Source organism: Aquarana catesbeiana, linkage group LG07 (genome assembly GCF_042186555.1).
Source record: "Aquarana catesbeiana isolate 2022-GZ linkage group LG07, ASM4218655v1, whole genome shotgun sequence".
In the NCBI taxonomy this organism is placed as follows: domain Eukaryota; kingdom Metazoa; phylum Chordata; class Amphibia; order Anura; family Ranidae; genus Aquarana; species Aquarana catesbeiana.
Window position 1 is genome coordinate 47,752,591 of NC_133330.1, and position 12,959 is coordinate 47,765,549.

A 12,959-nucleotide genomic window follows, 5' to 3' on the forward strand; every position below is an offset into this window, starting at 1 on the left:
AAAAAATAATAATAAAAATGCTATAAATCTATCCCCTTATTTTGTAGACGCTATAACTTTTGTGCAAACCAATAAATATATGCTTATTGCGATATTTTTTACCAAAAATATGTAGAAGAATACGTATCGGCCTAAACTGAGGAAAAAATTTCTTTAAAAAAAAAAAAAATTTGGATATTTGGATATATTTGGATAGCAAAAAGTAAAAAATGTTGTGTTTTTTTCAAACTTGTCACTCTTGTTTTGTTTATAGCACAAGAAATAAAAACCGCAGAGGTGATCAAATACCACCAAAAGAAAGCTCTATTAGTGGGGAAAAAATGATAAAAATTTCATTTGGGTACAGTGTAGTATGACCGCGCAATTGTTATTCAAAGTGCGACAGCGCTGAAAGCTGAAAATTGGCTTGGGCAGGAAGGGGGTGAAAATGCCCGGTATGGAAGTGGTTAAATAAGGAAAAAAAAATAAAATTTAAAGCACCTCTGTGCTCGCGTGTAGAAGTGAATGCATACGTGCCAGCGAATGTAAACAGTGTTCAAACCACACATGTGAGATAGCGCTATGATCATTAGAGCGAGAGCAATAATTATAGCACAGGAACTCCTCTGTAACTCTAAACTAGTAATCGTTAAAAATGTTTAAAGCGCCGCCTATGGAGATTTTTAAGTGTCATAGTTTGTTGTCATTCCACGAGCGTGCACAATTTTAAAGCATGACATGTTAGGTACCTATTTACTCGGATTAACATTATGTTTCAATACCAAAAATTGGGCTAACTTTAGACCCCTTTCACACTGGGGCACCATTCATGCATTTTAGCGCTAAAAATAGCCCCTGTAAAGCGCCTGTAAATCGCCTGAAATGCGCCTCTCATGCCTCCCCAGTGTGAAAGCCCGAGTGCTTTCACACTGGGGCGGTGCGCTTTCGGGACAGGAACAAAAAGTCCTGCAAGCAGCATCTTTGGGGCAGTGCGGGAGCGGTGTATACAGCCAAAACGCCCTGCCCATTGAGATGAATGGGCAGCACTGTCGAAGTGCCTGCAGAGCACTTCAGCAGAGCCAAAACATGGGCAATTTTAACCCTTTCTTTAACAGCCAGCAGGGGTTAAATGCGCCCTGCTAGCGGCCAAAAAGCGTAGCTAAAAAGATGGTAAAGTGCTACTAAAAATAGCGGCGCTTTACCGCCAATGCACCCCTGCACCAGTGTGAAAGTAGCCTTATGCCGTATACAAACGGGTTGACTTTTTGACCAAACTCGTCCGCCGTAACGAATCCGTCAGACAATCCGACCATGTGTGGGCTTCATCGGACTTCCGACTAACCTTTTCGGTTGAAAATCAGACGGACTTTAGATTTGAAACATGTTTCAAATCTTTCCGACGGATTCGAGTCCGGTCGAAAAATCCGTTCCTCTGTATGCTAGTCCGATGGACGAAAACCGACGCTAGGGCAGCTATTGGCTACTGGCTATGAACTTCCTTGTTTTAGTCCGGTCGTACGTCATCACGTACGAATCCGTCGAACTTTGGTGTGATCGTGTGTACCCAAGTCCGTTTGTTCAAAAGTCTGTCGGAAGTCCGTCAAAAGTCCGTTGAAAGTCCGTCGGAAAGACCGTCGGACCTTTGGTGCCAAAAAGTCCACCCGTGTGTACACGGCATTACTGTTTTCTTTTTTTTAATATATGTAAGTGTATTTCTTCGAAAAAAATTGCATTTGAAAGACCACTGTGTAAATACAATGTGACATAAAATATTGCAACAATCGCCATTTTATTTTCTAGGGTCTCTGCTAGAAAGAAAAAAAAAATAAGCATCTTTAACAGTCAGTGCAGCTGCTATGCCCGCCTCTCCCCTCCTCCTGCTCAATCACCAAAGCCTTTGTATTATTGCAAATGTCTTTGTGGATTTAGAACCTCTTAAACCCCTTTCACACTGAGGAGCTTTTCAGGCATTTTAAAAATAGCAACTGTAAAGCTGCTGAAAAGTGCCTCTCATGCCTCCCAAGTGTGAAAGCCTGAGTGCTTTCACACTGGAGCGGTGCGCTTGTGGGATGGAAAAAAGTCCTGCAAACAGCATCTTTGGGGCGGTGCGGAAGCGGTGTATACACCGCTCCTCCACTGCTCCTCCACCTCCTCTGTCCATTAAAATGAATGGGCAGCGCAGCCGAAGCACTTTGGCAGTGCCGCAACATGGGCACTTTTAACCCTTTCCTCGACTGCTAACGGGGGTTAAAAGTGCCCCACCAGTGGCCGAAAAGTGCCGCTATAACAGCGGTAATGCACCGCCAAAACTAGCGGCACTTTACCGCTAACGCCGGCACTGCCCTAGTGTGAAAGTGCCCTTAAAGGGCCAGGAGGCAGCAGCGGGAAGGGGTTAAAATAGATAAATCACTGAAATCAAATTCAACAGTTGGTTTAAATTTCTTATAATATATTTCTTTATCTTAGGTAGATGATAAACTGGTGACCCTGCCATGAAGGTCGGGGGGCAGTAAAAATGCTTTGCTTTGTGTTCATTGCATTTTTAAATCAGGGTGCTGAGTTTGACAAGCGGCATCACTTGTCAAACTTGCCTATTGAGATCAATGGGGCAGCAGCGGAAACCGTGTTCAATGTACACAAATGCAGCATTATAGGGTTAAATCAAGTGTTGAGAAGGCGATATGCTCCTCATTGCCTGTCAAATGCCCTCTGAAAAGCATTCCAAATGTGGATTGCTCTTTTAGTAAGCACCACACTCCACCGTGAGAGCCCTTATAGGGTGATAACGGTCCCCCAATTGTGCTCCTGCGCTGTCATTCTATCTCATGCATTCCTGATGGACACTACCAGAGGCTGCAATGATACACATTAAGCAGATATGGTCCACAGTCCAATGCTGCTGTGAGTGCACATAGAGGAAAAATGGTTGAAAATGCAGGAAAAGATAAGCGGTTCTGAGTGTAAAAAAAGAAAAAAAAAATACAGTTTTTTTTATTAGAAAAAAACCATTTTTTATGATACACACTGATATCAGCAACACTGGAATGCAAACAAGGATGAAAACAAAGGTGAAAACAAGTATTTTATGTTAAAAATGTAATTTGTTCATGATTCATGGTACGTTGGCTCACGCAATATTATGGTCTTAACTGTTTATATACCAATTTTGAAAACATCAGCTTCATTTTTTTTCAAAGATGCTTCATCCATCATAAATTTTAATCTAATGGCCTCCGTGGCATTTTCAAAATTATGCATGTAAATCACCATGCAAGCCATGTGGGTTTAATGGAATTATCAATATGTATTATGAGGAAATTGGACATTTATCATAAGATACAATGAACAGTAAGAAAAATAGAAGGCCAAATCAATATGTACAGAAACTGAATAAAATATTGCTGAGTTGCATGATCAATAATCTGCATCGGGTAGGTTTGATTATTGTCAGGTAAAAAATAATCCCCTGTAACAATGATAATGTGCTTAATTGTAATGCAAGCAGTTTACTGTGTTGATAAGGAGCTAGTAACAGTGTAGTAAAACATACAATCTAATAAAAATGAATTTCCGCATATATATTAACATTTTTTAATATGTTTGGGCTGAAAATTATATTTTTAACTGCTTCAGATCGTGCAATAGCCGAATGACGGCTACAGCACGGACCTACTTTGCTGGGAGTACGTCAATAGACATCCTCCCGTGTCCGAGCGGCCTGCGTGCACCTTGCAGCGCGCGCGGCGTACTCTGTGCGCCGCGAATGCATGAGACTCAGCTGATCACAGATCAGAGTAAGGGGTCAACCCCAACCCTTTTCCACGTGATCAGCTGTCACCCAATGACAGCTGATCATGTGGTGTAAAAAGAGGCGTAAATTGGCTATTTTCTCTCCTCACGCTGATAGCGTGAGGAGAAAAAAAAAAGCCGATCACCGGCGGCTCTCAGAGGGACATCAGTCCCGATTAAGGAGAGCTCCCACCGGCTCATCTGTGCCCACCTGTGCCACCTGCCAGTGCCACCTACCAGTGCACAACAGTGCCACCTACCAGTGCCCACCAGCGCCACCTACCAGTGCCCACAGTGCCACCCATCAGTGTCACCAATCAGTGCCTCATAAACAGTGCTGCCCTTCAGTGTCACCTACCAGTGCCCATCAGTGTTACCTACCAGTGGCCATTAGTGTCACCTACCAGTGCCCATCAGTGCCCATCGGTGCCACCTATCAGTGCCATCTATCAGTTGTACCTATCAGTGCCACCCATCAGTGCAACCCATCAGGGCCCATCAGTGCCATCTTATCAGTGGCCATCAGTGCCGCCTTATCTGTGCCCATCACTACCACTTTATCTGTCCCCATCAGTGCCACCTTATCTGTGGCTATCAGTGCTGCCTTATCTGTGCCTATCAGTGCCCATCAATGCAGCCTATTAGTGCCCATCAGTGCAGCCTATCAGTGCCCACCAGTGCATCATCAGCGCATATCAACGATGGAGAAAAATTACCTGTTTGCAAAATTTTATAACAACCTATGAAACATGATTTTTTATTTTTTAAAATTTTCAATATTTTTTTGTTTGTTTAGCAAAAAATAAAAACCCCAGCTATGATTAAATACCACCAAAAGAAAGCTCTATTTGTGTGAAAAAAATGATAAAAATGTCATTTGGGTACAGTGTTGTATGACCACGCAATTGTCATTCAAAGTGCGTCAGCGCTGAAAGCTGAAAATTGGTCTGGGCAGAAAGGGGTTTAAGTGCCCTGTAAGCAAGAGGTTTATATAAAATGATTTACTACTTGCTTTTTTTCTTAAAGGGATTCTCCATGTTGAATGAAAAGTTGACCCATACTTTAGACCTATTGGTAAGAAAGAAAAAAAAAAGTCTAACATGTATCACATATTAAAAAATAAAAAAACATATCAGACTTTTCATGTTTATTATGTTAATGTTATAGGGAGCTTGTAACAGGATAGCAAAACATATAATGTAAGAAAAATGAACTTTCCAAAATATATTAACGTTTTTAGTATTTATGGCTGTAGTATAAAAAATTACAGGTAAAAAGTATAAGTATAAAAAGTATATAATTATAAAAAATGTATTTTTCTTAAAAGGATTGTCCATGTTGAATAAAAAGTTGACCTATGCTTTAGACTTCTTGGTAAGAATGATGAAAGAAATTCTAACATGGACTGTATCACACATAAAAAAAAAAAAAAAAAAAAAAAAAGAAAAGACATATCAAATATTTCTTGGGAAGGTGATTGTTACTGGGCTTTTTTTTAATACTAAAAGCTAAATAGCTATTTAAGCACTGCAAGCCCCTTTATTTTCCATAATTATTTTACCAGTTATTCTCTGTTGACAACTTATAAAATAGTAAACATGAAGTGAAGTCATGATTTTTTTTTTTAATCTTCAGCAGTCTTTAAAACGTATCAATGTGATTTGCCTTTGTATTCAATCAATACTTTATCTTTTTTTCAGCTATGTATGCAAAAGCGTACAGCAGCACAAACACCAACTTCAACATCCCACTCATATTTAATCAAAAGAAAAAAAAAATCAGCTGCACATGCTAAGAGTGGTGGCCATTTTAGTTTGTTTGAAGGGCTCCAGTAAGGATTGCATGGAATCATTATGTAACAATACCAACTGTCCAAGGTAATTAGTAGACTGGAGAATCCACCAAACGTAGTAATGATATACATTATTATTATTATTATACAGGACAGCAACAGTTTGCACAGTGCTTTACAATGTTAGGGCAAACAGTAGAGTTACATTACAATTTAATACAGGAGGTATCAGAGGGCACCGCTCATTAGACTTTACCATCATCAAGAATACCTTAGTGAAGTACAGATAAATTAGTGTATTGTCCATATAGAGTGCAATTTTCTCAGAGTGGGTTCCCATGCTGAAGCCCTAGATTTTTTCCACTGCAATAAAGAAAAATAAATTAGAAAGAGGACCCCTCAGCTCTATACTCCTATGCAATGTATGGCAGTGATAATTGATCCCTATTCTGGTTGCGGCATTTAAAAAAAAGATGTGTACCCAATTCATGAATCTGGAACAGAAGATTAATCTACTCAAAGCCTCACACAGTTATGGCCATTTGATGTAGCCAAAAGCATTGACTGCATCTAATGATAAAAGAGCCTGATCTGTAGGTTCCTCCATGGGGAGCTGAAGGTTGAGGAAGACTCTTTTATTGTTAATGGCAGTTAATTTATCATGCATGAAGCCTAATATAAGTGTGTGTATTGTAGTCACAAGTATGCTAAACAGTCTGGTGGACAGCATTTTAGCTAGTATATTGACATCCACATGTTCACTATATGGACCATGTATGCATTTACAGGTATTCAAAGTGTCCCCCCCTAAATGCCTCTCTCAAGGGAGAATACATTCAGTTCAGCTAATCTTTTCTTATAGCTTAGATCCTCCAGGCTTTTTATTCATTTGTTTGTCCTTCTCTGCACCCTCTCCAATTCTCAAATATACGTTTGTCCACTGGTACCCAAAACAGGAGTGCATATTTCAGGTGAGGCTTTACTAATGCTTTGTACAGGGGTATAATTATGTCTCTATCTCTCTGGAGTCTATACTTATTAATACAAAAAAGTATTTTGCTTTCTTTAGAAAATGCAGCTTGACACTATTAAAGTAAGTATTTTTGGAACATAAGGGTATTGTATAGTGTGACTTTAAGATTATGATCTACCGCAGCCTTCTTCAAATGGCGGACTGCGGTCTGGACCCAGACTGAGTGACGCTCCTGTCCTGACCGTCAACCCGCAAGTCTGCAGCTCTAGATGTCAACTGCACTACCATCATAGGTTGCTAGGATCACTGGCATCCTAACAACCAATGACATTACTTGTGTGCCCCACCCTCTTTAGCAAGCTTCTCCACCCAGCTCTTGCCCCCTGCAGCACACTTCTTCAAGCTTCCACTTCCGCTGGTTTACAACTGAAATTTAAGGTTGGGCACATCTGCTCTATGGGGGCACTCTGATGGGGACACCTTATGTATAGGGGCAATCTGATTCTGACTTTTGCCTAATGGGTGGAGCTTATCTACCTTTTTTAGATGCACCACCCTGATCATTGTTCCCAGTATTCTGGAAAAGGAAGGGCGAGTATACCTACTCAATTTTTTGTGACCTCTATATATGAGCAAGTATTAGACAAATTACTGTCTGCTTATGCATGAAGGGGCAATGATTCTAATGTTCACCAAACTTTTGTTGCAGATGAATCTTCCTGGTACATGTGTTTTAAAAGCAAGTCATTGATACACCAAACGTGAATGTTTAGTGAAATTCACTTCACTGCTTTACAAAATAAGCTCCAAAGTGTTACAGAAGGAACATATCTCATTCCATTCATGTTTTTTTTTTATTACTATAGGTCCAGGAGCTATTCTTTAACACAGCTCTTCGGAGATACATTCTTTGATCAGCTGCACAGCAGAGCTTCAGATTAACAACACAAAGATGTTATGGAAGATATTATCAATAGCGGTGAAAAAGATCCTGGGAAATGTTGGTGAGCACACAGATCACACACTAACATGGACAAACATGCTGTAGTAACACAACTGATACCATACTGACACAATAAGTAACATGCATTAGTAACACAATCAGTACCATACTGACATAATTGGGAAACACTCAATTGCAGGCCAACTCACTGCACAATTTTGCTTGCATCGTCTCTACTAACTCTTAAATGATATAGGGTCTGTAATTAAAAGTAACATTTCTGTCTTTGCAGCTGACCCCAAGCTATGCAGTGACTTAAAGTCCTTACAGGATGTCTTCAATTTACAAGCCAACCTCAATGCACTGTCTAATTGGGAAACTAAGTGGCAAATGAGGTTTAATATTGATAAATGGAAAGTTATGCACTTGGGGGCTAAGTATATGTATGCATCATGAACACTAGGGGGAGTAAAACTGGGAAAAACCATAGTGGAGAAGGATCTGGGGGTTTTGGTAGATCATAAGCTCAATAAAAGCAGGCAATGCCAAGCTGAAGTTTCCAAAGCGAGCAAAGTCCTTTTTTTGTATTAAGAGAGATATGGACTCCCAGAGAGAGAGAGGGAGATATAATTTTGCCTCTGTACAAATCATTAGTAAGAACTCATCTGGAATATGCAGTTCAGTTTTGGGCACCAGTTCTCAAAAAGGATATTGCCCTGTACACGCGACCGGTTTTGCAGTCGGAATAAACTTCCAAGGTTTCTTCGACGAATTTCCATTCAAGCGGTCTTGCCTACACACGGTCAAACCATAGTCCGACCAAAGTCCGAACGTCAAGAACGCGGTGAAGTACAACACGTATGACGGGACTACAAAAAGGAAGTTCAATAGCCAGTAGCCAATAGCTTCCGTCTCATACTTGCTTCAGAGCCTGCGTCATTTTTGGTCCGTCGGAACAGCATACAGACGAGCGGGTTTCCCAATAGGGATTGATTGCATCGGAAATATTTAGAACATGTTCTATTTCTAGGTCCATCAGAATTTTCTAAAAAAAGTCTGATGAGGCATACACACGATCGGAATATCCGATGAAAAGCTTCCGTCTGACTTTTTCTGTCGGACATTCCGCTCGTGTGTACGCGGCATATCGGGGAATAGGAGAAAGTGCAGAGATGGGCAACCAAACTGATAAGAGGCATGGAGGAGCTCAGCTATCAGGAAAGATTAGAAGAACTGAATTTATTCTCTCTTGAGAAGAGGAGAATAAGGGGGGATATGATCAACATGTTCAAATACAGAAGTGGTCCATATAGTGAACTTGGTTTTGAGTTATTCACTTTAAGGTCATCACAGAGGATAAGGGGGCGCTCTTTATGTCTAGAGGAAAAAAGATTTAATCTCCAAATACAGAAAGGATCCTTCACAGTAGAGCTGTGAAAATGTGGAATAGACTCCCTCCAGAGGTGGTTCTGTCAAGCTCAGTAGATTGCTTTAAAAAAAGCCTGGATTCTTTCCTAAATGTACATAATATAACTGGATACTAACATTTATAGGTAAAGTTGATCCAGGGAAAATCTGATTGCCTTTCGGGGGATCAGGAAGGAATTTTTTTCCCCTGCTGTAGCAAATTGGAGCATGCTTTTCTGGGGTTTTTCTGCCTCCTCTGGATCAACTGTGGGTGAAGGATTGTGTATATGGGATTGTATGATTTTTTTTTTTGTTTGAACTAGATGGACTTGTGTCTTTTTTCCTTGTCAAAAGAAGTTTATTGAGTATACAATGTTATAAAGATACATAAAGTAAGTTTACAAGGATCTATAAAGTAAGCTCATTGTTTTACAGTAGGGTTTATATAGGTAAATATCATGAAATTTCAAATATTAAACATTGGGTTCACGTAAACCTAAATTAAAGATATATATCATTTCCTTAGTTACTTTTGTAGGTATTTAAATGATTTATACCTACTATACATATTGTTTACAAGTAGAGTGTATATAGGTCAAATAAATTCTGATAATGAGCTTTAATCATAAGGTGGAGAAAAGGAAAGAGAAAGAAGAAAAAGGGTTGAAAGGTAGAGGTATGGTCCACAAGGTTGTCCCGCTCGTCAGTTTATTATTCTTTTTAGTTCTCTTTGAAGCCTTAGAATGGGTGTCTCTGTAAGTCATTTAATCTGTTACCATGGCAACAGGACAGAGTCATTGAAGTTTGACAGGAACTGTTGTTTTATCCAAGGATGCCAAAGTTTTTCAAATTTTGGAATTTGATTTTGATCGATGGCTACCATCTTAGCATGGGACATTGTATTATTCATTCTGTGAATTGTTTCTGCTAGTACCAATGTAGGAGATTTCCATGCCTTGGCCACTGTTTGTTTTGCAGCCGTTATTAGTTGGATCATAAGTTTGAATTGAGAGAGTGTTAACCATTCCGGTTTTAGATTAAGTAAAGTTAAATATGGATCTGGTTGTATTATTTTTTTAAATATTTTAGATGCAATCACGAAGACTTCCTTCCAGAAGGTTTGGATTACTGGGCACATCCACCATATGTGTAAATATGTGCCTATTTCTGGGCATCCTCGAAAACAAAGAGTTGAGGTATTAGGTGAATATTTTGCCACTCTAGCGGGTACAAGGTACCAGCGAGTTAGGACTTTATAATTTGTCTCCAGTGCTAAGATGTTGGGTGAAGATGACTTAGATGTGAGCCATATGTTAGACCAGTCCGTGTCTTCTAAAGTTCGTCCCAGGTCCTCCTCCCACCTCTGAACGTAAGAGGGTCTATTAAGATTTGCTACTCCATATAATTGATTATAAAGTGATGAAATTGTACCTTTAGCAAATGGATCTTTTGTACAGATTGATTCAAAAATGGATAATTGGGATAATGGTGTATCCCCCTTTAGGAATGGTGTATAGAAATTTTTGATTTGGAAATATCTAAATATCTCAGAGTTTGGTAGATCATATTTTTCTCTAAGCGATGGGAATGAAAGGAATGATTTAGATGCTATGAAGTCATTTAGTGTCTGAATGCCTGATGTTGTCCAAGCTTTAAAAGAATTTGGGTAGATCCATGCCGGATAAAAGGCCGGATTTCTGATAAAAGAAAGGAGAGGATTGTGTGGAGATTGTAACTGATATTTGGTTTTTAGTTTATCCCAGAGAGATAAGAAGTGTTTAGTTATGGGATTATGAATTTTAAAGCGGTCTTTAGGATCAAGCCATAATAAATTTGATATTAATAGAGGGTCATTTTCTGAAGCCTCTATAAATACCCATAATGGGATTTCCTGTTTTGCATGGTATTTGGACAGACTGGCCAAATGTGCTGCTCTGTAGTAGTTAGTAAAATTAGGGTATCCCAGGCCTCCTTTATTTTTGGGAAGATGTAGTGTGTGTATAGGTATACGTGGTTTAGAAGAGCCCCATATAAACGAAGTTGCTCTTTTTTGTACTATTCTCAAAAAATAGGAATGAATTGGAATAGGGAGGACCCTGAATAGATAAAGCAATTTGGGTAGAATAGTCATTTTGATTGCATTAATCTTCCCTATCCAGGATAAAGGAAGTTGCGACCATTGTTTTATTAGATTTGTGATCTGTCTTAATACAGGAGGATAATTGGTTGAGAATAAGTCAGAATGAGATGCTGTTAAATGAATTCCAAGATATGGGATTGATTTTTCTGCCCATGTGAATGGGAAGGCAGCCCTAGCCGGGATCAATTCCATGTTTGTGAGTGAAATATTAAGCACTAGGCATTTCTTAGGATTAATCATAAGGCCGGATAGGGCTGCAAATCCATCAAGAGCTGGTATTAAGTTAGGACCAGAGACCTGTGGTGATGATAGAAAAAGTAATATATCGTCTGCAAATATACATAATTTGTGTGTAATACCTCCTACTTCAATGCCAGTTATAGTTTGGTTTGTTCTGATGTATTGGGCCATGGGTTCGAGTATAAGGGCAAATAATAAGGGAGATAATGGGCAACCCTGTCGGGTACCTCTTCGATATTAAAGGCTTCAGATTTGTATCCAGCATATTTTATATAGGCTTTGGGTTTATTATATAATGCTTTGATCCATGTTAAAAAGTGGGGTCCAAAACCCCATTTTTGTAATGAATATTGCATATATTGCCAGGATACTGTGTCAAATGCCCTCTTAATATCGAGAGATAGACAACATAAAGGGATTTTCCGTTTTTTAGCAATATGTGCCAATAACACTGCCCTGCGTATATTATCGCCTGCCTGTCTATTTGGCATGAAGCCTACTTGATCTCTATGTATTAATTTTCCTATAATGCTATTGAGACGTTTTGCTATTATTTTTGCTAATAATTTAATATCGAGGTTTAACAGAGAGATAGGCCGATAATTCACACAGGAAGTATCATCAGAAAGGGGTTTTGGGATCATATAAACAATTGCCATTAGTGTTTCTTGCCGAAAAGAATGTCCATCTAGAAGTTTGTTAAAAGTTTCAGTGAGAATGGGAGAGAGTATTTCTGAGAATGTTTTATAGTATAAAGCCGAGTAGCCATCTGGGCCTGGTCTTTTATTAAGTTTTAGGTCTTTTATGGCGTTAGCAACTTCATCTATAGTTATAGGCTCATCCGAACTGCTTTTTTGATTCTGAGATAACTCAGGTAAGGTTATTTTTGAGAAGAAGGATTCAGCTTCTGTAGGATTAAATTCATTGTTTGTCTTGTATAAAGTTGCAAGATGTGAGTGAAATTTATGGACTATTTTAACTGAATTACAAGTGTAAACATTTTTTGATAATTTCAAACGTATTGGTTTGAAAGATTTGTTAGTTGAATTTAATGCCCGAGCCAAATATGTACCTGGTTTGTTTGTATTCATGTAAAATTGTGTTTGGAGAGTTTGAGGGATTTATCAACTGACTCAGTGAGAAATAGATCGTATTCCAATCTAGATTTTTCCAGATGAGATTTTGTACTCTGAGATGGATTATCTTGAAATGATATGTAGGCTGCATTAAAATTGAGTTCTAGTTTTTTTGCTAGATTTTTGCGTTCCCGTTTAAATAGTACCATTTGTCTTTGTATTGTACCACGCAAGACAGGCTTATGAGCTTCCCACAGTGTTATTGGGGAGATGTCTGTTGTATTATTAATTGATATGTATTCCTTTAAAGCTTGTTCAATGGCCATCTGATGTAGTGGGTGTTTGAGCATTATGTCCGGTAAGTACCACGTTGGGTCATGCGCTTTTGGTATGGCTGAGGCTATAGTAGTGTATACTGCATTATGGTCAGACCACGGAATCGGAATTATATCTGATGCAATAATTTCTGGTATCATTCCTATTGTTAGAAAAATATGATCTATTCTGGTGAAGGTTTGATGAGGGTGTGAGAAATAAGTGAATTTCTTTTTCATTGGGTTACTTTCTCTCCATGAATCTACCAGATTGTATTTGGAAAGAACTTGAGAAAAAGGTAATCT